This window comes from Malaclemys terrapin, chromosome 3, assembly GCF_027887155.1.
Source record: "Malaclemys terrapin pileata isolate rMalTer1 chromosome 3, rMalTer1.hap1, whole genome shotgun sequence".
Taxonomy (NCBI): domain Eukaryota; kingdom Metazoa; phylum Chordata; order Testudines; family Emydidae; genus Malaclemys; species Malaclemys terrapin.
Genome location: NC_071507.1, coordinates 88,558,453 through 88,583,135, shown reverse-complemented (window position 1 = coordinate 88,583,135; position 24,683 = coordinate 88,558,453). Strand labels below are relative to the sequence as shown.

General features: G+C 41.4%; 1 protein-coding gene across 2 annotated transcripts in view; it reads right to left on the bottom strand.

Moving 5' to 3' along the window:
• The window catches only part of PRKN (parkin RBR E3 ubiquitin protein ligase), a 1,227,966-nt gene that overhangs the window by 560,706 nt on the left and 642,577 nt on the right, over positions 1 to 24,683 (bottom strand). The window lies entirely within an intron of this gene.

Genomic DNA, 24,683 nt, shown 5'->3' with positions numbered 1-24,683 from the left:
ATTCTATATAGCTTCTTATATCACCCTCATCAGCCCAGTATTGGAGTGCCTTCCAGTAGTCCATTAAGCAACATGACTAATATCTGTTGTGCGAGTTGTTCCCTTTCATCCTCTTCCGAAAAGAAAGATTGTGGGTATAGTGTTGAATCCTGGTTTGTGGGGCTCATCCCCCTGGGGGGGGGGGGCACACAATGAGATTATCAGGGGTGTGCCAGGTGGGCCATGGGGCTGCAGCCAGTGAGGTGACCTGGCTAGGCAGGGCAGCTGCAGGGAGAGCACACAGGGAGTCTGCAGCAGTCAGGGAGCGGGGGGACGTTCTCACCACTGGTGCCCTGCCCTGGACACCCAGCCAGCCACAGTCCTTCATATTTTAAACCCACCGGACTCCGTGAGAATGAAAGGCTCTGGGCAGTAGGGAGGGAAGGGGAAGGAGCCCTGGTCCACTAAATGCTGCCATGGGCTCCTCAGGAAATTGTGCCAGCCAGGTCCTGCCACCGTGCCAGGAGGGAGCTTTCCACACTGCTCAGTGAGTCACTTTCTGCCCCAGATGGATAGGAGTCACAAGGGAGCACTGTTATATGACTCAAATGGAGAAGGAGGGGGAGGGGAAACACAGCTAAAAAAAAAAAATCTGGGAACCTTGAGTATAGAGGGATCCATCACTGGTTGGTGTGCCCCCTCATTGGTGGTCATGGCACAACAGCTGCCTTTAGTCCATTGCCCTCCGAGGGCAGTTCCTTGGGCCACTCAGTATTTGGTTCCTTCTTGCAACTCAGCCCTCCTCCCAGGAGGCTAAGAGCCTCACTGCTTCCAGGGTAACCACAAAGTCCAACCAAACACCCAAAGGCTTAGTGCCCACGTAGCAGGCCTTCAGTCCTGATCTGGGCTTAACAGTCCTCGTCCCTCTACTCCTGAGGCTTACATTGCCCTTCCTGTGAGTGCCTGGTAGGGACCCCAGGCCTGCTCTCTGCTCCAGCCCAGAGCCCTTATGATAAGCAGCAAGAGTCTGTTTCTCATGTTCCCTCACTGGTTCCCCAGGCTGCTTCCTATCTTTACCTGCTTACAAGTGTCTATCCTAGAGCTGCGCCCTCCAGTCTTGTCTCCATGCAGCTTTTCTCAGTCTGTTGCTAAGGAGCTTTCTCAGGGTATCCCCAAGCCTCTCTGGCAGCTGCCTAGAGACACTTCGCCACTGCTGCCGTCTCCTTTCAGGCCCAGAGTACAAGCTTCCTACCACAGCTCTGCTCTCTCAGGTCTCCTCCCTTGGCCCTGCAGTCCTTCCTTTACCAGAACCATCCAGTCTGGTTCTCTCCAGCTGGGTCTAATTGTCATTTAGCATCTCACCTCCTTCTGCCACAGATTGGACTAATTGGTCCCTCAGGCTCCCTGTTAACCCTATATTTGCCAATGTGGGGCACATGTCCCTTCACAATAGTGCAGTGCAGGGATTCTCAAACTTCATAGCACCGCAACCCCCTTCTGACAACAAAAATTATTACACAACCCCAGGAGGGGCACCAAAGCCTGAGCTTGCCTGAGCTGCCTCGGGGGAGGGGGGGGGGGGCGCAAAGCCAAAGCCTGATCGCCACCGCCCTGGGGGGAGAGGGGCAAAGCCAAAGCCCAAGCCAAAGGGCTTTAGCACCAAGCGGGGGAGCCTGTAACCTGAGCCCCACCACCCAGGCCTGAAGTCCTTGGGTTTTAGCTCTGGGCAGCGGGGCTGGGCTTCGGTCCCAGCAAGTCTAATGCCAGTTCTGGCTACCCCATTAAAACAGGGTGGCGACCCACTTTGGTGTCCCGCCCCACAGTTTGAGAACCGCTCATGTGGTGTTTTGTTTTGATAGGGCTTGGTTTTAGAGGTGGGGTTTTTTTGCGGGGGGCGGGGTTGTGTTTTAAATGTGCACACTGGCATATGTTTATACTACATATAGTCAACAGTTACTGGGGGCTAAATCATGGTCATATAATGTTCCATAAGATTGGATTTTGATCCCTAGGGAGAAAGTATTTCCAAGGCCCCTTTTGGATGAGCTTTTGCCTTTCTGTTTTTCCCCCCTTCTCTGGCCCAAATTCAGCAAACAAATTAAGCACAAACTTAACTGTAAGCATGTGAATAGCCCATTAAAGTCAGTGAAACTACTCACATGCTCAGAGTTAGGCTTGTGCTTACGTATCTTGCTTCACTGGGGCCTCTATTTTAAACCTTGTTTCTTTTATATATAGTTCTTCAATCTTTGCATTCATTCATTGACTTTTTTGTTTGAGTGAAACAAATTGGATTTTTTATTTTAATTCAGTCCTGTGAGTTTCTGCTTGCTTTACTACTTCACTTCCCCAATACCATGGAGTACTGTGGTCACTCTATTTATACAAGTAAAGGAATATTGACCACCCAGTATTCCAAAGCAGGGAGGCTAAGGGCATAGAAAATACAGAACAGAAAGAAAACTTTTGGTAAAAGTGATTCACTCAATAGTAATATACCTTGTTTTTGTCCACAAGCAAAAAGAAATATTGAGCAATAAAAATGGCGAGCTCTAAAACACATGAAATGGCTTTAGACGTAGAGTCTTGTGCTTTTTTTTTTTTTTTTTTAAAGCATCCTTATTTCTTTGGCACAGAATTTAATACTATTTTTATCTGTTTGCTTTATTGCAAGCACTGCCAACAATCATAAACTATGCCCTCACAGACAAAAGTGTGCAAAATCTAGTATATAAATTTAATAGCTTTACAAGTTCTTGATACTCCCCAGAGGCGGCGCTAGCCCACTGGCGGCCCTAAGCAGGAATATTTTGTGGCCCCTGCCGCACAACACATAATAATTAATATGGGGCCCCCTTGAGCCGACTGGGGCCCTAAGCAATTGCTTAGTCTGTTTATGCCTATCGCCGACTCTGATATTCCCTATCCTTTCTGTTGAGAGAGAATAGAACTTCCTTCTGATTCTGTAAGTTTGATGAAGAAATATACAGTGAGAATGTGAGAGCAGGCTACAGAATAGCCTACAACCTACTCTCTGCGGAGTACAAGTAGATGACCATTGTCAAAATGGACTTCATGCAGACCTCAGTATGCACCCAAAATCAAACGGAAGGAGATAGAGAATTAATATTCCAATACATGCCTGCAATCAGACAGATGAAACTGTCAAGAATACTAAGAAGCAAATCACAGGAAGATGCAAATCCAGAACAGTGACTATATTTTGAAAGTCACAACCCTCACAGGTTGTAAAAACAGAGCAGTAAAAACAATGCTGTCAGACAAACCAATAAAGCTAATAGCTATCTGCCAACTAGAACGACACATTCTATTTTTGGGGGGGTTATCTCTTACAATACTGTGGTGGCTATTTTGTTCTAGTCACATGTAAAAATCGCCTCATGAACATTTTCAGAAGTAACTTATCCATTTCACATTTCAACCTTTGGGATGTAGGAAGTGTTGTCTAGAGGTTAGAGCAACGGATGGGCAGTCAAGAATCCTGGATTATATTCCCAGTTCTACATTTGACTTTCTTTGTCACTATGAGAAAATCACTTATCTCCCTATCCCTTCAGTTTATCAATTTATAAGCATTTCTTTAAAAGACTTCCTGCAAAGGTGTGTTGTCACTCATAACTATACAGTATTTGCAAAACACTATGATATCTACTGAAAGGCATTTTGGAAGTGTTATTTCAAATAATAAAAGACACAATTAGCCTTAGAAGAAGTGTACTAGGAGCAGGAAACCCATAGAGTAAACCACAATTAAAAAAAAATGATTATAATAAAAATAAAGGACTGTTTTAAAATCTAGAGAATTCATTCCTAGGTTTAGAGCCTATGAGCCATGTGTTAGCTCAGAGAAAGCATTTATAGTTGGGATAGAAAAATTGCAGAAAAAAAGTGCTTTATAATGACCATGTTGAAAGTAGAACAGCAACATAATGAAAATAACCCAGTTACGAAGCTTGCCTCCTCAAAGAAACAAAAAGGTACAAAATGGAAGGAATGCACAGTACTGTAAATCATATCCTGTGAATGAAGTCCCTAAATAGTTGCAAAAGTGACTGGAATACACATACTGACACATGTGGTATGTTGAGTGTTACATGACTTGTTATACATAATGGGGAATATATGTGCGCGCGTGCGCGCGCACACACACACACACACACACAAAATGAAAAAGTACACTCACTGCAAGTGCAGCTCTTATTGGGAGTGGGGGAGCCTGGTGTAGCAACCCATTCATTATCTAGCACCTCCTGCCAACAGTTACTCCAGTCCTGTGGGGGTCTCTTTTCTCAAGACTTGGCCCTTCACAAGTCACTTCTGGGGTATCAGTGTCACATGGACAATGTTCCACACAACACAGATCATTAATACAACATCTTCTGTCCCTCCAGGGTTCCTCTTTCATTCCACTCTTGTCAGAGCAGTGGCTTCAGGGCTTCTCTATGGAGCATTTTAACAAAGCTACAAAAGCAAAATACAAACTACAACAAAAGCAACTTCAGTCCTTCTTCTGGATTTGTATTTTTAAACCATCCTGGGTCCTCCCCAACTCTTCCGCAGAACACGGACTATGAGGGACCACCTCCCTGGAATCTTGCCTTTGACAGGATCCTCAATTCCAAATACTTCCCCAAAGCATTCTGCCTGTCAGTTGGGCTTCAAAGGTCCCTTACACCCCGCCTATCCCTCTCCCATAACGGCCAGGGTATAAACTCCCTCCTAAAGTTCCTGTGCTCTCTACTACCCAGAGAGAAACTACAAGTTTCTGCCCATCTCTCCCACCACATTTCTTCTACTTCCTCCCTTTATCGACACCACCCATATCCTCATCCAGCTGAGACTCATCTTACTTGGGCCTGGCCAAGTGCAACCAGGTATCTTAATTGGCCTCAGGTCTGCATTAACCAATTCACCTCCTGTGTGGGTTAATACAGCATCACACACATATTTTACTAAAAACTATTCTGCATTGCTTTCAGGATACAAAAAACCATGGGCTCAACTATGTCCTCAGCTACGGCCAAAGATCAATGTAATCTCGTCTCAGGTATGTATAAAGTAGTGGTTTACAAGGATTTACATAAGATACATTTATACATAAGATATGTTTATCAGGTGATATTTTAAGCATCCAATTTAACCATATAAATCAGAAAATTTTGTGCAAATGTGTCCTGAATTACAGGCAACTATGTGCTCAATTAAGCCAATTTGCACCTTCCCAATTCTGGGCTGCCTCCGGGGACTAGAGCAACCCCCGGAGAAATTTAGACAGCCCTGGGAGGCAGTCTAAACTATAGCAGCCTCCCCAAGGCCAACATACCTCTCATGCCCCCAGCACAACCCCTACACCAGGCCTTGTGAGGAGCTTTTGAAAAGATAGCTCAGAACTCTCTCCAAAATTCTTCTACCAGCTGGAGCTCTTCCGCTGCTGGATCCAGGACTTTTAGCATCCTTTTATCCAATGTACAGGCGCCAGGAGTGAAAATCCTACTCTGTATGTTTAATGTAAAGTCTTCATGTATGCCAGTGTAACTGTTCCCATTAGGTTGTCAGGTCTCTTGGGTTCAATCCCTTAGGTTTGCCATGGAATTGCTGGGACTCTCTTTCAGACAAGCAGTCATTACTTTCCTGAGAACCAGTGGCCAGAACTAAACACCTTCCTGCTGTACTCCACTTGAAGCCCTCCTGAAGACCAGGAGGGATGGACAGCAGAGGAGGTGAAGGGCCCAATTTGCTCCAAGAACTGGTGTGGTGAAGTGACCCTCCACATCCTGGCAAGTGGATCTATGCTTCAAGAGGGTGGGGATTGGCTGTGTGAGGTCTGTATTCTTCCTCCTGAAGGAAGAGACTGCTGCCCAAGGACTGCTGTCACAGTCTGCTTCTCCTCAGACTCTTCAGCCCGTGCATGATGAGCACATTGTGCCAAATTGCACAATCCACAAAGCCAAGAGCCCTATGCACAATGCTATTAAGCCTAGTGGTTAATCCAGGCTTGAAACTACCACATTTTTATCATCACTCTATGCGGTTATCCTTAATTTATACTATGTTATATACGGTGCCCTTCTGAAAACCTTCAATAAGGAAGGCTCCTGTGGACTATCTACAAAGGATTTATGAAGTCCCCATCACAGTGATATTTGATCACTTCCCAAGTATTTGAAAATAGCAACAATAATATTTCCCCACACCTGCACTTCCATCCTGTAGTAGGAACACCTTGATTAAGTATAATTTGGTTTTGGTTGTTTGCTTATGTCTGTGTGAGAGTGTGTGTGTGAAGAAATTACTGAGAATGTGTTACGAAATTTAGTGCTGCATTGAAGTTCTAAAGTGAGTAGTTTTGTGGTCATTCTTCTCTCTTACTGGAGTGAATACTATATATTAGGCTCTTGCCTTCAGGCATAAGACCCTGGTAATTATATACCCCTACTTAACACTGCAAATGCCATCTCTCTGGCAGGACTTGTTAATAACATAGAAAAGAATTGACACTGTTCTCACATATATTTTCTTCATTCTCTTCACTCCTGCTATCACTTATGTATCACTGAGACTATATCTTGAGAGGTACAGGGAAAAAATGCTTATGGTTACTAATACCTACCCTCCATGAACCTCATGTCTATCACATAAGGTGCCAAAATTTAACAGAAATGATCTATCCTTAGGAGTTTTGCAAAAAGGGGGAAACCGTTTACATAGGACTCGGGCAAAAGAGAGTTTGCACTTCTTCAAATATGAGAAACATCCCCAATTGTTGAGTGAGTGGATAGAAGATAAAATCATTTATCGGTCTTCTAGATACAGCCAAGCGACTGAAAAAAGGAAATCAGCACAGTGAGTTATAACCATAGGAAGTCAGACCCTGGAAATGCAGAAGAGCAGACAGGCTCTGGAAGAAATATTCATTTTTCAAGGTAGTGTCACTGAGCTCCCCCTCATGTAGTGTGTCATTCTAACTGTTCCCTGTATGAATCAGACTTCAACTATCATTATACTGTGCCATCGGCTGCAAACTGTGGTGAATTCATGCAAACTGCCTGAATTTACAGTAAGTTTTCTGAAGATTGTGTAATTCTGCATTAACAAAACTGCAAGAGCTTGAAAAAACCCACCCTGCTCTACATGAAAAATCAATGTCACTGAGTTTATACTATATTATATTGTGTGTACCCCAGTGGTTTAGAAGGATCTTACATAGGGTACATTTACAGGATGATATTTAAGCATCCAATTTACTGTATACATCGGTAAGTTGTGCAAAACATGTATGAACCAAGTTTTTGAGTATACTTTTAAAAAAAACAGCAATGATTTATACTGCAGAATAAATCCCACATGTACTTAAAATGTGGTTTAGAAAAGATTACATTTTGTTCTTCATGTAGTCCTAGGGAAATAAGAAAGTGAACTTCTTTTCCTTCAATGTTTTTGAGTAAATTTACCAATTATGAAGTCAGGGATTCATAGCACTAGCTTGAGTCACTTTTTTTCAGACAAGCATGATGAATTTTCTCTACATCACCCTGTAAATGCATTTCAATTCCAACCTTTCACATATCTGTTATGGTAAACCTGGTCACTTAGGAGGTGGGTACGACTAATTAAGACTAAATTATGTGGTAGTTTTATAATGTAGAGATATTGGGAATAGGATGAAATCAAATTCCTTTACATTTGGGAATCAAAGTCAGTTTTTAAATTCTCCTCTTCAGACAAGAAAGGCTATTACAATCCATTTGGCACCAGTCCAACTACCAACAATTTTTAGCTAAAACATTCATTAGGGATATAATATATAATATATGTCTGTGTGTAAAAACCATGGTCATCAAATGATACCAGCAATGGAATCACAATGAGCATGCATTACCCATAACAGAGCACTGGTGCTTTGGCAATATGTTTCTTCCCCCCATATCAAGAGCGGTGCTAATGCCAGGAATGAATTTCCTTCTGTGTAAGAGGCGACCACAGGGATTCTGCATCAATCAAGCTCTGCATGGGGCAGAATTTCACCGATGGTGATTTTTAAGAGGTTCTTTACTTTTGATTTTATTTTGTTAATTTTTATTTTTCTGCTACTTTTTGATTCTTGTTTAAAACAGGTTGGTACATTACAGTATTTTCCTATTGATTACTATGTATCAGTCTGTGTGTTAAAAAGGCATCTATTAATTTGGAGTACAGGCGAGTGTCATCTTACGCGGGGGTTCTGTTCCGCGGTTAGCGCGTAAAGCGAAAACCGCATATAGACAAAATTACATTGAGTTGAATGGCGGGCGGAATCGCCTGCACTACAAGTACAGTATTAAAATTGCTATTTTTCTCTTTTTTTTGTTTTTGCCGACCGTGTAAAGCTGAAATCGTGCATGTTAAATGTGCGTAAGATGCGACAGACTTGTATTCTTTTATAGTATACCTTGTAGCTGAAAGCCTGTGCTGTCTCATGGATGTAATTCACGAAGTCATATTCCAGCAGTCCATCTGGCTATGACATTGCCCATTGAGGAGTGAACCTGGTGATATTCTGAACAAACTGAGCTCTCAACCATGCCTGTATCTGTTTCCATCACTTCACAGTGACTCAACACATGTTCAGGGCTTCAGAGTGACACACAAACTGACAATCATGGAATATTTGTGTTGATTTTTGCTGGTGATAAATGGAGGGTGTGTGCTGCTGTGAGGAGCAGTGTATGTTTGGGGTAGTGTGTGGGTGGTTTTAAAGAACCGCCATTGGACCAAGTTACCTCCCCTCCCTCCATCAGTACAGTCTCCCACATACAACCAATGAAATGTGTTGCATGCAAATAAGCAGTCAAATAAGGGTGGTGTTTGGCTGAGTTACCTCTGATATCACAATGGTTTAGGACTCTTGGTATGCCATAGATCTACACCTTACTATAGCTGTACACCGCACACGTGTGATTCATAAAGTCAAAATGGCTGAGATTTTTAAAAATGGATGGTAATAGACCACGACTCCCAATCATGACTGAACCTGGTGATATTCTGAACAAAAAGAGCTCTCAACCATGTTTGTAGCAGTTTCAGTTGCTTCACAGTACTCAGACATTTTAATCTTCAGAGTGATATTCCTATAATTTTATTATAGATAGTCTGGGCCACTTTCCATAAAAGAGAATGAGGGCATTAATGAAGTAGGGGAGATTGGAAACTGAGCCCCACGAAGGAAAACAAAACAAAAAAATTCCCCAAAACTTTTGGCTCCTGAATCAAATTGCCAACCTAAAGCCAAGAGTAGCCAATGGTCCTTATTATAATCAAGCCCAGAATTATTTCATAAGAGACCCATGCACTACCAGAATGTCACTACTAACCTTATGACTGAGGAGACTGCGGTCACATTAACCATTCATCTGCCAGTGCTAATGTAAAGCCTACAAAAAAAATCAATTTTTTGGCCAACATTTGTTTGCAATTAAAAACATAATAATTTCTTTCATTATATTTTTCAGTTTGTAGGAAAGAGTTAAAAAAAAAACCATGAGCTCATCAGCTATCTATAGCATAGAATAGTCAGTGGAAATGAGACCAAAAGGATACTGTGTATATTACGAACATATTTCATAAAAATTTCCACTGACAAGTTCCCCCCACTCCCAGATTTTCAGATCCATAGGGTCTCTGCTGTAGGACGTGAAGTGAAGAGGACTGTACAGCAATTCACATAAGCTGTCAGAAATGTGAACGTTCAAACAGATGCCTTTATGGGGTGCAGGGAAAAAACTGATGACCCAGGAGACATGGAATATTGTATAGTAAGTCTTGTTAATAGACTGCTGAAAATTAAGCTGAACTCTACGCTAAGCTGAAACATCCTTTAGCTAGAAGAATGGCAATAAGGAGTTGAGTAACTCAGTTTAAATCCCTTTATGAAGTACAAAATGCATTTAATTTGACAACAGACAAAAGAGGCATAAAAATATTAAAGAAATATGAGTCTCTCTCCAATATCTGCTTTCTGTCTGAGCAGTGACTGTCTGAACCCACTGCCCTTCTCAGAATGCCTCGGGCTAAGAAGAAGAAAGGTCTGATATTCTTGATAAAAGCTCTTTAGGCTGAGTCTCCTTTGCCAATTCCTCATGAAGGCTGTAAAGATAGTGTATCCTTGGTCTCAGTTAATATATCAACTTTGACCTTTACGGGAGGGAAAGAAAGAATTAAAAACACTCCTTTAAATGATATTTTTGAGAGAGGTGCCCAATAAAGGGAGGGAAGTTAACACACTGTGTTCAAGTTTTCCATACCTTCTTTTTCATTCAGTAATGAAAATTACAATTCAAATGTTTAAGGGCTCGTTGGCCTGGAGACTTTGTGCACAGCAAGCTGGGGTGTGAATACACAACACACTGGCCTGCCATGCACTAAGTCGCCATGTGGACCCTAGTACTGCCACAGTGAACTTTGACCTACTGCTGATTCAAACAGTAGTGTAAATTTATGTAACTTCGCTAGCAAATGTTTCATTTACTCTGCAGACATACAGTATTAATGTTCTCTTCTCCCCATACGCTATGTCTTTTTTGTCCTTGAAGGCCTTTTCCACATGGAGACTTTGTAACCTGGCAAGATGGGGAGTAAATCTGCCGCACAGGAGCCTGCCATGCACTAGCTGGTCTTGTGGACACTGCTGCCACACACTATGTTTCTATGATTTCTGTCATACTACAACTTATTCAGTTAAAGACATCAAAACCACTCTTATGAACATTACATCAACAACACAGGGAAAGGACGGTATTTTTGGCTAAAAGCAGGGTTTGGAAGCAGATGTGGATTCTAGTCCTGGTTCTTCTGCAGATCTCTTTTGTAACCTTGTGCTCATTGAAAGAGCAACTATTCCATATTTTTTATTTATTTATCCTTATTCAGTGTGTGTCCCCACGCATTATTTGCTCCGTGTCATTCAAACACTGCTCTAGTGACAGAATTAACCATTTCCTCCGGGCTTTTCTACTGTGTATATCCCATTTATCCCATATATAACATTTGAGTGCTTTACAAAAAGTAATGAATTTATTTTCCCAACAACCCCATGAGAGGAGAAGGTATTATTATTCCCATTTTACAGATGTGGAATTGAAGCACAGAAAGAGTGTCAAAAGAATCAGCTAATTTTGTGTGCCCAATCTGCAAAGCTATAGCCTGATTTTTCAGAGAGCTTAGCATTATATACAGGGCTGGCGCAACCCATTAGGCGACCTAGGCGGTCGCCAAGGGCACTACAATTTGGGGGGCAGCGACCGCGGCGGTATTTCGGCGGCGGGACCTTCCGCCACCTCTGTGGGGGGCGGCATTTTGGGGCAGGACCTTCCGCCACCTAGGGCGGCAGAAAAGCTGGCAGCACTCCTGATTATATATCACTTTTTATGTTCAAAGCACAACCCTCATTGACTGTAGTTGCAGCTATGAGAGCTCAGCACTTCTGTAAATCACATGCCAGAGTGTTAAATCGAGCACCCAGAAAATTCAAGATACGCAATTAGTGACCACCAGTGAAAAATCTAGTTTCAGTGACTTGCTCAGAATCACACAGGAGCTCTGTGGCAGAGGCAGGGATAGAATTCAATTCTCCAGGGCAACATTCACCTGCCTTAACCACGTGACTGCTCCTTGTCTTCCTGCAGTTCCCTACCTCATTTACTATATATACACCTTCCTACTTCTAAAACAAATGAAGCAGGAGTCCGATAGACAGTTTCGTTGATTACACAAGCCTGATTCATTCCTTGAGCACCAGGCTGCCTGTGCACAGAATGAAACAAAGGAGCTATGGGAAAAAATAATAGATTATCATGTAATTAAGACTACTATAATTAAGGATACCAATCTGTCACAGAGATCACAGATTCCATGACTCTGGGACTTCTTCTGGGGCAGGCCCAATGGCCAGCCTCAGGGCTGCCAGAACAGTGGCCCCCAGGGCCACCAGAACAGTGGCCGGCATTGGGTCAGCCCCCTGGGGCTGGAGCAGCAGCGGGGTTGGAGCAGCTGTCCCCCCCATAGACATACACCAGTGTATTTTTAGTAAAAGTCAGGTCACAGGTTTCCATTACTTTTTGTTTATTGCCCGTGACCTGTCCCTAGCTTTTACTAAAAATACTAATGACAGAATCTTAACCTTAGTTATAATGCACATAGAATACCAGGGTTGGAAGGGACCTCAGAAAGTCATCTAGTCCAACCCTCTGCTCAAAGCAGGACCAATCACCAGACAGATTTTTGCCCTAGATCCCTAAATGGCCCCCTCAAGGATTGAACTCATAATGCTGGATTTAGCAGGCCAATGCTCAAACCACTGAGCTATCCCTCCCCCAGTGGCCAAATTAAGGTTGCAGAGGCAAATTTAAGTCCAGAATGTCCTAACATTTGAGTGCTGCACTTTGCAATCTTAACATTTTTGAGAGAGATTTTTATACAGCATTTTGTATTTTTTTTTAAAGCAAACCCTCCCAAAAAATAAATAAATCTATCATATTGACTTGTACATGGTTCATCAGCAGGGATAAAACCTTTAGCTCCAACCCAGGCCTCTGCCATTTGAGCTAAACAAAGAGGTGATGGCAGTAGTAGATTGCCGTCTTCTACATGGGCCAGCACTAGAGGGAGATGAAGTACACCCTTTGCCAGTGGATTTCACAGCTATGTGCTGACAGAAAAGAAATGCTGAGACTCAGGATTCCTGGGTTCTGTTCCAGGTTCTGAGGAGTTTATGTTCTAGTAGTTACAAACCTTTCTGCCCATCCCTCATAAGCCAGACTCCTTATGATTCCAGCCTGTTCTTGCCATTGTTCCAGTACCTTGCCCCCACCAATCACCCTCATCCCAGTGCAGCCCCAGTCCCACCTCCATCCACCCATCCCATTCCCCACCCACACATCCCTTTCTCGGCTCTTTGTCCAAATCTCCTCCACACCCCTTGCCTCGGTTTCCCCCTTTGCCACCTCTCCCCACAAACCTCACTCCTCTGCATTACAGTCGGCCTCCTCTTTTGTTCCCAGCCTAGATTCCAGCATAAGGAGCACTAAAAATATAGGAGAGAGAGTTTCTCTCAGCTCTCAATTCTGCTGGCAGGTGCCACAGTAGCTCTCAGCAGATTTGAGGAGCAATTGAAGCGAAAATCCTGCTGAGCCCCTACAGCCCTGTGCTGGAGCACACTCAGTCAACTCCACAGGAAGGATGCATATGCAGTCCAGTCAGCAAGTAGGAGCTGGGAGGGGATGGAACATGCTCAGTGCAGGCAGACTCTTCAGAGACTTCAGCTAGTGTGAGAGAACTGAGATTTTCAGAGGTGCATAACTCTGCCATATTTGGGCAGATTTTCCCAGGGATGACAAAAGGCCCATTCCTGACACTACAACAAGACCCACCCCACAACCAAATTTCAAGTCCCTTCTCCAAAGCATGGAGGTAATAATTTCCGTTATAAAGGTTGTTTTCCCCAATTTAAAAAACCCATACAACTGTTTATTTCCCCAACTTCATTCTCAGAAACCACTGAGCTGTTTAAGCTGAAATTTTCCAGGGAATTTAAACCTGAGGCAGACATCTGCCATGAAAAATTTCAGTCTGAGTCATTAAAGTTTGGCAAAGTTATAAACGACTGAAAATGGGGTCTTATAATGAAAAGTGTCAGGTAATCCCAATTATAGGTGGTACTACTTGTGGCAACTGTAATATCGAGCACAAAATCTATTTATTAGTCACATTGTAAAACTAGTGTAATATTTTATGTATCAATTATCTTTACTTAAGGAAATATTTTCTATAAGTCAGCTCTTGGGAATTCATTGGCCAAATATAAATGTTTAAAAAAATATGATAGAGACAGCTGCATTAAGCGCTTTGGTCTCAAATCAGCAGTCTAACATGGTATTGCCAAGGTTATTAATGATCAAACTAACCTCCTTCACAACCTATTTCTGAGAGAATTGTCACTATTTTATGTGATAATCAGTTATTTATAAAATAATCCTTTTTTAAGTTTGTGCATTCAGCATGCATATCTATTGTCTATTACAAACATACTAATTCCTTTTCAGTTAATAAATTGTACTGCAATCTAAACACAGAAGATACAATTAAAATTCAAACAATAATTGGAACCACTTTTTCTCTTTAAACTATGGATTATTAAATACACAAAGTGGAAATTACAACATCTGGCCTCTGGAGATAACATGTACACGTATAACATCTCCATAGGACTTCCTTGGTTTAGAAATACAGTACCTTTCATTCTGCATTACTCTTTCCCTATCCATTGGAAGAACCAGGCTGAAAATAAAAATACAAGTGCTCTGGGAATCTTTCAACTTCTACTATCCAGATACTACTGTTTAACCATTCAGGAAAACAGTTTGCACTAAAACCAGTCTTCTCATCTCTACGGGTGCATTTGTCACTTATCATTTAAGGGTAATCACAATAAGTATTATTCCCTCATTTCTCTCTAAGTGGTGGTTCTTACCAAAAATTATGGCACCATTTTTACAGTTAGTTCAGTTATTATATCAGTCCCCAGAGTATGAAATTTCCATGATAAATATTGTTTACATGCATTTTATTCTCAGTATGGTCCACTTCATTTCTCACATTTCTATTTTTCCATAGTACAATCTAACAACTTTGAAGGTAATGCTGTCCGGTGGTTCCCATGAAAAGTCAACATCTGCCTGCACAATTACTCCACAATGGTATTTGAGACACAGCAGTTATTTTCCTAAGCAGATAAAAAGAGTATCCACATATCTCAGACATGAGTAACTAAGTAAATGTTGACTTCATAATGGGAACAAGTTTGCCTTTTACATAAAAAACCCTAAAGAGGGAACCCTTATTAGAGCTGGTCTGAAAACAAGTGTGAATTTTCCACTACTTTTTCATCAAAATTTCATTTAGAATTAAGTTTTCTGATCAACTCTAACCTTTATGTTGAACTGAAATATCAATTGTTAATAAAAATGAAATCATCTAGTCAAGTCTGCTATAACCAAACTGAACTGCTGTGTCAAACTCAGTCAGCAGATTAAGGTTAAATCACTGAAGTAAATTCTGATTTTTTATATTGAAAGTGTAGTTTGAATTACTTGAGCCACAAATGAAGTCTCAGTATCAGAAAAGCTACTTAAAATGCATCATAATCATCTTATCCTGAACATCAGTGCTGATTTCTAGGACTAACACTTTCCCATCAGTCTCTTTTAAAGTAGAATCCAACTGTTTAAATTTGTTATCAAGTGTTTCCTGTAGAGAATCAAACCCATACTCAAAGCTTAATTTGCTCTGGCAATCAGATTTGAATTTTTATGCCAATTTAAGTTACCAAAGGGGCTCAAAGAGGGTGGGTAACTCACATAGTATTTGACATCAGATTCTCAGTCTGTGCCTCTTTTGGCAGGAAAAATTGTTTAAGATTACAGGTTTGTGTGGTTTGTTTCTTTTTCAATCATACTAACAAGCACTTGGGGCAAAGACAGTGATCAGAATCTGAAAATAATTACAGAAATAACCTAAAATGGAAAAGAAATAGAACACAAACATTTCAGAGCTGGAGTTACAATACAGTCCATATCATAATATCCCTTGTGGAGTTACATCTTAAGCTTAATAAAAAGTCCACACTGGGAACATCCAGGAACAGTACTACCAAGTTCTGTATTACTCCTTCAATAAGCTTTAGCCCTGTGCATGTATTCCTTATAAAAGGCATCAACTCCATGGTCAATTCTATATAATACTCCTAAAGCTCTCTACTGTTTACAGCAAAATCCTGTCCAGCTGAGGCTGAAATTGTCTGAAACATTTCAATTGTCCACTCACAGAGGCCAAGAGAATTGGTCCAGTTCAGAGTTCAGAGACAGAATATTGCTCAGCTAATTGACCATATTAACAATAGTCTGGTTGGACATAAAGGTTGACTTCAGTTTTCAGTTCTCACCTACCAGCACTGTTGATCCTAAACCCTCTTTTCCTTTCATTGTCCTCACAAGTCATCCTGACCTACTGACAGCTTATGAAAAATGGTAAAGACAGTGTTAAGCCCATATTTATCTAACCCTAAGGCTCTCTTGTATGGGCCCTCAGTGTTCTGTTGTCACCCACTCCTATTCAATGTGTACATAAGGACATTCAGCAGACAGTGAGAATTGAACTAAAATACTATTGTCATGGTAAAAAAATCATCTCTAGGTGATGCAGGACATGTGTGAGAGAAAACTGGCTGTGGCACAGTCCAGGTAAGTTGAGAATGCTGTGGGAAAGAAATCAGAGAAAATGACAGAGGTGATATTTGCCCCTTCTATGGTGAGGGAGTGCTTGCCTTTTGCTGTCCACATTCACAAGCCAGTCCTATTTCACTTTTGACTGCTTCTGTATAGTAAGAGGACAGTGGACAGAGAGCTTTTAAAATCTCCTTGCTAAGCATGTATGAGGAGGTTATTTACCTGTAACTGGAGGTTCTTTGAGATGTGTGGTAGCTATCTGTATTCCACTGCAGGTTACACATGCGCACCATGCGCTCAGAGTCAGAGAATTTGAAAGTAGTGTCCATTGATCCACACATGCACCCTGGCCAAGGCGACAAAGGGAAAGACGGACTGACGGCCTCTTCAGTTCCTTCTCTACCATGAATCCGGCAAGATCCAAAGCAGAAGGGAAGGAGAGTGGGTAGTGGCATACAGATAGGGACCACACATCTTGAAGAACATCCAGTTACAGGTAAGTAACGTCCTCTTCTTCTTCGAGTGGTCGCTATTGTATTTCACAGTAGGTGACTGACGAGCAATACCAAAGCAGGAGGGTGCAAGGAAGAGGACAGTAGTGCTGAGCAGACAACCACCATTCCAAAGGAGGCATCAGCAGCCAAGTCCTGCACCAGGACATAATGCCTTGCAAACATGTGGATGGAACTCCACGTGGCCACTTTACAGAGGTCTAGGAGGGTACATCCCAAAGAAACACTGTGGTTCTTGCTTGAGCTCTAGTGGAGTGAGCTTGTACCCCTTTAGGGAGAGGAAGGCTCGAGAGCTGATAGAGTAGAATACAGCAAGATATCAGACTCATAGACTTAGAGGCCAGAAGGGACCATCATGATCATCCAGTCTGACCTCCTGCCCATTGCAGGCCACAGAACCTCACCCACCTACTCCTATAATAGACCCCTAACCTCTATCTGAATTACTGAAGTCCTCAAATCAAGACTTCAAGACAGAACCCACCATTTACACTAGTTTAAACCAGCAAGTGACCCGTCCCCATTCTGCACAAGAAAGTGAAAAACCTCCAGGGTCTCTGCCAATCTGACCCAGAGGAAAATTCCTTCCCCACCCCAAATATGGCGATTAGTTAGACCCTGAGCATTTGAGCAAGACTCATCAGCCAGACACCTGGGAAAGAATTCTGTGTAATAACTCGGAGTCCTCCCCATCTAGTATCCCATCACCATCCATTGGAGATATTTGCTGCTAGCAGTCGCAGATCGGCTACATGCCATTGTAGGCAGTCTCATCATACCACCCTCTCTATAAACTTATCAAGCTCATTCTTAAAGCCATTTAGGTTTTCTGCCCCCTCTGCTCCCCATGGAAGGCTGTTCCAGAACTTCTTTCTTTGCAGTCAGCTTTGGACTTAACTATCTTGAGTAATTTTATATTGACTGCAAATTTTGCCACCTCACTGTTCACCCCCTTTTCCAGATGATTTATGGAAAGCTTCCAAAAGAGGCCCTACTAGCAGAATATATAGCAGGGATATACAGCATCATAAATCCCTTAGTTGATGTAACCTTGTCCCCTCCCCAGCCAGTATCACATACTTTTCAGGCTATTCAAACTGCCTTTGGGCCTCCCATCAGATGGGTGATAACAGTCACTACATTCCCTTCAGCTGCAAAGGACTTTATGCTACCAGGGACTTTGCACCCTGGTTTCCAACAGAAGAAACGTATAAATTCAGAGTCAAGGTAGCCCAGAATATTTAAATAGCAAAGAACATATTTACAAACCTAGAACACATTCACCTTATTGGAGCAGAATGGATTGATACCATAGCAGAACCTTTACACAATAGAGTACGAACAGACAAGACAAATGTTCACAGTAAGCCACTGAAACTGTGGGGGGAAGGGGGGAAAAAGTTCAAAACTGCCAAGAACAATGTTGCCATCTGGCATTTCAAAGTTCACTGATAGTTTATGAAAGGCAGTCTTTATGCTATTTACTCTCAGCCAGAATTGTAAATGGGGAATTAATTCCTATCACAAAATGTATTTAATGTAAAACTAATTTATCTCCTCCTTTTTCATAAACCGAATGCATGATTTAAAAAGTATGTGCCTAAATCAAAACCATATAATAAAATTGTAAAAACAAAGATATGGCTGAGAGTCAGAGGCCACCATAGATATCACAAGCAAAACAACTTGCCTTGAACAGAAAATTCCAAATACAACACAAGGGCCTGATTCTGCAAACACACAAATGAGTAAAAAACTTTATCCACATTAAGTCAGTTATCTAACTGTATAGTTTATATTACTGTGTAAAGGCAATGGGACTATTTGTGTGAGTAAACCTACTCACATGAGCAAGCGTTTCCAGGATCAGTATCTAAAAAAAGGATCCCCAACGCTGCACTGTAAACTTTAATTGTAGGGATCCTTTCTCATTTGGATTACAGGAATGGTTAAGAATGCTACAGTTTATTTGTTCTACCATACTACAAGTCAAGTCTGCAAAAATGTATTGATGGCATTCTTTATCCTTCCAGTATGTGTTTTTATGGGTTGTTTGTAATCAGCCATGCATTTGACCATATCCATTTCTTGAAATAAACATATCAAAATATAATGCATGCTGTTTTATAGTGTATTTTGGAGGTTAGCAAGGGAACAAGATTTTATTTGGGAGAAATTATTGCAAAATTGTATAATTTCTTATGACAATTGTTTTCCTACTATTGGAATTTCACCTCTCGGTTTTGGCTATCTCAACTGTATATCTTTAATGGATACACTAATACAAACTAAATCACTAGATAAGTGAAATTTTAATTAAAGATTGGTGATTTGAATACAAAACTGCCAAACTGAGTCAAAATCCAGGGTTTTTTTTTTGTAAGTTTGGCTTAACTCTATCCCTCCATAGACATTCTACATATTTACATTCTACCAGCTAAATTCATCCCGGGCCTCACTGAGTCAGCATCTGTGCTGGAAAATCTGCAGTGGGGGGCAGAATGGGGTTGTGATAAAGTGAAGTTATTGAACCCTATCCTTGGCTGGGGGCCCACCGCCAGCCAGTGCAACCCCAAGGTCTGACAATGTTATCTGGGGGAATGCATTAATTCATCATATTCTGTAGACAGCCATAGAGACTGCTATAGAGACTCTGGTGGAGATTAAAACTGCTCCGCACAAATCCTAAAGTAGAGCACAGGCACAAAACTGGGCAACAAAATGGCAGATGAAATTCAATGTTGATAAATGCAAAGTAATGCACATTGGAAAACATTGGAAAACATAATTCCAACTACACATAAAATGATGGGGTCTAAATTAGCTGTTACCACTCAAGAAAAAGATCTTAGAGTCATTGCGGACGGTTCTCTGAAAACATCCACTCAATGTGCAGCAGCCGTCAAAAAAGCTAACAGAATGTTGGGAATCATTAAGAAAGGGATAGATAATAGGACAGAAAATATATCATATTTCCGCTATATAAATCTTAAATCTTAAAAAAGATATACTGCAATTAGAAAAGGTACAGAAAAAGGGCAACAAAATTTATTATGGGTATGGAACGGCTTCCATATGAGGAGAGATTAATAAGACTGGGACTTTTCAGCTTGGAAAAAAGACGACTAAAGGGGGATATGACAGAGGTCTACAAAATCATGACTGGTGTGGAGAAAGTAAATAAGGAAGTGCTGTATACCCCTTCTCATAACACAAGAGCTAGGGGTCATCAAATGAAATTAATAGGCAGCAAGTTTAAAACAAGTATTTATTCACACAACACACAGTCAACCTGTGGAACACTTTGCCAGAAGATGTTGTGAAGGCCAAGACTATAACAGGGTTAAAAAAAGAACTAGATAAATTAATGGAGGATAGGTCCATCAGTGGCTATTAGCCAGAATGGACGGGGCGCTGTCACTAGTCTCTGTTTGCCAGAAGCTGGGAATGGGTGAGGGGATGGATCACTTGATTATCTGTTCATTCCTCTGAAGTACCTGGCATCGGCCACTGTCGGAAGACAGGATACTGGGCTAGATGGACCTTTGGTCTGACCTAGTATGACCATTCTTATGTTCTTAAGCAGAGACACTATCTGCTCTTCTTGTATCGAATCCCCCATGAGGTGCAGCAGGCCAGGCTTGTGCAGTTTGCACTTACCTGAGCCAACTGGATGAATTTGACCTCATAAATGTTTGTATTCACATAACCATAATAGGTCTATTATAGCAGTTGTTATTACTAAGATCCTTTTTCCTCTAGGTTTCAAAACTGTCCCATGGACAGCAGAAGAATTAAAACTTCAACATTTGCCAATTGCTGCCATAAAGCTACCAGAATTATCTCTTATTGTAAGTATAAGAGAAAACTGAAATAATTACACTTACAAATCTTAAACACGTTAGCTTTTTCAAATGGCCAGCACTGTAAATTGCTAAAAGCCACAATGTTTCAACAGCTTTCTGATCGCTGTTCTTTCCCACATAGGCTCTCTCTTAACAGCAGAAATGTGCAGCAGGGAAACAAAGAGTAATTTGAGATGCCAAGTTTCCATAACATTGTGTAACTGTATGGCCAAAATGTTCTTGAATATGGTGTAAATATGCTACGTAATAGTATAAAGGCGAAAAAAATCTTCTGGTTAGAATTCAATGGTTCTCAAACATTTGTACTGGTGACCCCTTTCACATAGCAAGCCTCTGAGTGCGACCCCCACTTCCTCATCCATGCTTAGCAAGGAGATTTTAAAAGCTCTCTGTCCACCGTCCTCTGACTATCCAGAAGCTGTCAAAAGTGAAATAGGACTGGCTTGTGAATGAGGACGGCAAAAGTCCTGCTTCCTAAAGTTTGAGATTTTTTCAGGGCAACATCTTTTTGTGTATCCTGTTTTCCCACAATCAAAACATTGGGGCCTTGTTTTCCCCTTGTCCAAACTGGTCCCTGCAGTCCTTCATTTCAATCCCATTATAGTCGGGTCCCCCTTCCACCAAAAAACACCGTATCTTTAAGAGACTTGGCTTCCCCACCTTTCATGAGAGCCTTTGTAGTGGGGCAGACCTTACAATCATGATGCATGCAGGGGCAGATCCATCTTCCATGTTCCTGTTGCTCACAATTCATTTATACAGTTGGGCAAATCCTCGATTTCCCTCTTCTGGACATTCACAATTCCTCACTTCCCTAGGGCTGATAGTTTGTCTGCGTTCTCCATCATATTATCCTAAGATGGCCTGTTCCTGGGACCCAAGCTTGTGACAGGTCACAGAATGACTGTTGCACCTGTCTGTTTCCCCTTTCTACAGGACACCCCAGTAACCCCATACAAGCTTTCTGAGCCTAAATAACACTTGCAGGATTTATTTATTACAAATGTCCCATGCATGAAAATCATAACAGAAGTCCCACAGCCATTATCTGGAATTCCCCAGCACAGTCCAACTAGTACATTAGCTCTTTCAAATCCCAACCGTCCATCAACACCTCTGGCGTCTTTCATCATGTGCTCTCAGACATCTCTCATCACATCTCAGCATAGGGTGCTTACATTCACCCTGTTTCCCTCCCAGTTATGGTTCCAGCTCTTGCCGAGAGACATAAGCAGGCTGACCTCCCCATTATTCCCCAGACTTCAGCCCTCTCCAGCTCAGAGACCTAGCAGGCACCTTCCTCTGTTGCTCTCAGCCTCCAGCTCCTTCTGGCCATGGGAAAGTTTGTAAGTTGACCCCCAACTCCCTTCTGCCGTTATCAGCCTGACCTGGCTCCACAGCTCAACTAGGGAACTCTCACCATTCATCCCTTCAGCGGCATCCCCTCTCCAAAGTTCTCAACACTCTTCTTCTGGGTTCTCTCTTGCTTTTTGACTGTCTCATTTATATTTCCCAAGGCAATCCCACCCTTTTCATTATGCCAAACTAGAGCTCACCTAGTGTGGAACAGGAGAGCTAGGCCCAATTCCATTTAAGGAACCAGCTCCTCTGTTACACCTTGCCTTCTCTAATATAAACATATAGCAACAGGGATATTTATTTTAAACATAAACCAAAATGAGACACTCCACTGAGCATGCTTCTCCCTCTAGGGAGAGGATGGGAGAACAAACGACACGTGACAGATAAAGTACATCATTGCTTGTTGCACTACTGAAAGGTGCTCAGATACTATGGTGATGGTATAAAAACGTATACAGAATACAATATGTCAATATACAGTACAAAATAATCATTGCTGATTAAAATAAACATTTTTTATTTTAAACAATTCAACTACATTTAAAGGAGCATGACTAAGAATAAGGTTGGTTTAAGGTTTCAGTAAAGAGTTATTCACAACAGAGGTTTTTGTTTATAATATGAGTATCTTGTCTACTTATCTCTGATATTTTCTCCATCACACTATGATGAAAGAAAAATCCATCATTTTCAAAACCTTAGCTGCCACAGCAAGAGTGCAGCCTTTGACTATCACAGCTAACCTTTACAGTCACTTTGTTCTTTGCTCTCAAGGAGACAAGCAGCACTCACTTTACTCATAGTAAACAACTGCCCTGTATGAAAATTCAATCAGGAGAGAGCCTTGTATGTGTGTGTCTGTGTGTGCACACCTTACTAAAGGCAATCTACACTTCCATGCAACAAGTCTCTAGAATGTGCAAGAAATAAAATGTCTGTATCACTTCAGGCCAAGGTCAGCAGTTTTCCAAAGAAAAGCTATTTCCTACAGCAGGTAATCTCCTAGGTAACCAGTATTGTTTACTCTAAGCTTCTCTCTCTCACTCCCAAGAAGCCTTCTAAACCAAAAGAATAAAAAACAAGCTCCCCAAATGTTTGTCAGATGGTAGCAAAAATATGTTTAAAGCAGATGCAGTATAAGATGTGCATGGCATTTCATGTTAGAAGTTCTAAAAATAACAAAACAGATTTTGTACTAGATCAAATGAAAAGAGGTGCTTCCAAGCCCAGCAAAAAATAAAAATAAAAATAAATAAATGGTTTAGTTTTAGCAAAGTCATGGAAAGGACTTTCAAAAATGTTTTTGCCTTTTTTTCTTTTAAAGATGGATACTTTTTTTTTTAAATAAGGCTCTTTCACAGCATCTGCTGTAGAGCATGGGTCTTGAAAATGTATTTCTATATATCTTCAATGGGCAAAAAGTACACCTCTACCCCGATATAATGCTGTCCTCGGGAGCCAAAAAATCTTACCACGTTATAGGTGAAACCACGTTATATCGAATTTGCTTTGATCCGCTGGAGTGCGCAGGTCACACACACACACACACACACACACACACACCGAGCACTGCTTTACTGTGTTATATCCGAATTCATGTTATATCGGGCCGCATTATATCGGGGTAGAGGTGTATACATTTTGCAGTAAATTAGAAAATTAACTTGAACGGGACTACTCATATGCTCAAAGTTAGGACCTTTCTGAAGTGGGTCTTCAATGCACAAAAAATCCTATCAGAATAACATCTATTATTCTAACTTATACTTTCAAAAGCCAAGAACAAGATTAAAGTTTAAAGCTTTTATCCCACCACATCTTGTATACTAAAAGTATTATTTGTATTATCATAGTGCCTAGACATAAATTGTAAATTTCTGGGAATAGCACTTGCCTGGTCTATGGATGGATAACATAAACCATACATCCACAAATGTTCAGGAATTTTAATAGTGTTCATTCAAGAAACACTCACTACCATATTAGTGGAATCTACCAGAGAGGCAGTACATCATTTATAGCAAGATTACTTCATGATTTACATAACAGCCACTGATGTGAGAAACACATGGTGGAGTCATTGGCTATGTTAATTCACAGAACTGCACATCACACAAAGAGTACTGATTATTTTAAAAGTAGTTGTTTGATAAGTGCATTTTAGAAATCTAAACTATACAGAATTAAATAATAAACAAACTGATCTAAAATCAGTTAAAGGACTGAACAAAAAAAATAAATTAAAGAACTCAGAAGAATTCATTCACCCCCACCTCTCCTACCCCCTCTAACCCACCTCTTCAGTCAAAAACCTGTGTTACATAAACCTTGAAACTTGTTCAGAAGCTCAACAAACCGATCAAGCCAGTTGAGGGACTGAACTGCAAAGTCAATTGCTCTTCATCAAGAATACCCAGTCGACCACTGCTACTGGGACAGAACATGAGGAGAGGTGCAGTCTCAGACAGCTAGGACAAAAGCCATAGAAGACCTTACTGACCAAAACCCAACTTCTTGAAATGAACAGGAAGCCAGTGCAGAATACTCAGCATGAGCGGTAAGCTCTCCCTGGGGAGAAAAAAAACACTGCTCAGTGGGAAGCTACATTCTGCATTAGGTAAAGCTTCCGTGTGGTCTTCAGACACAGCACAGCGCATTGCAGTAATGAAGTTTGTTAGTGACAATGG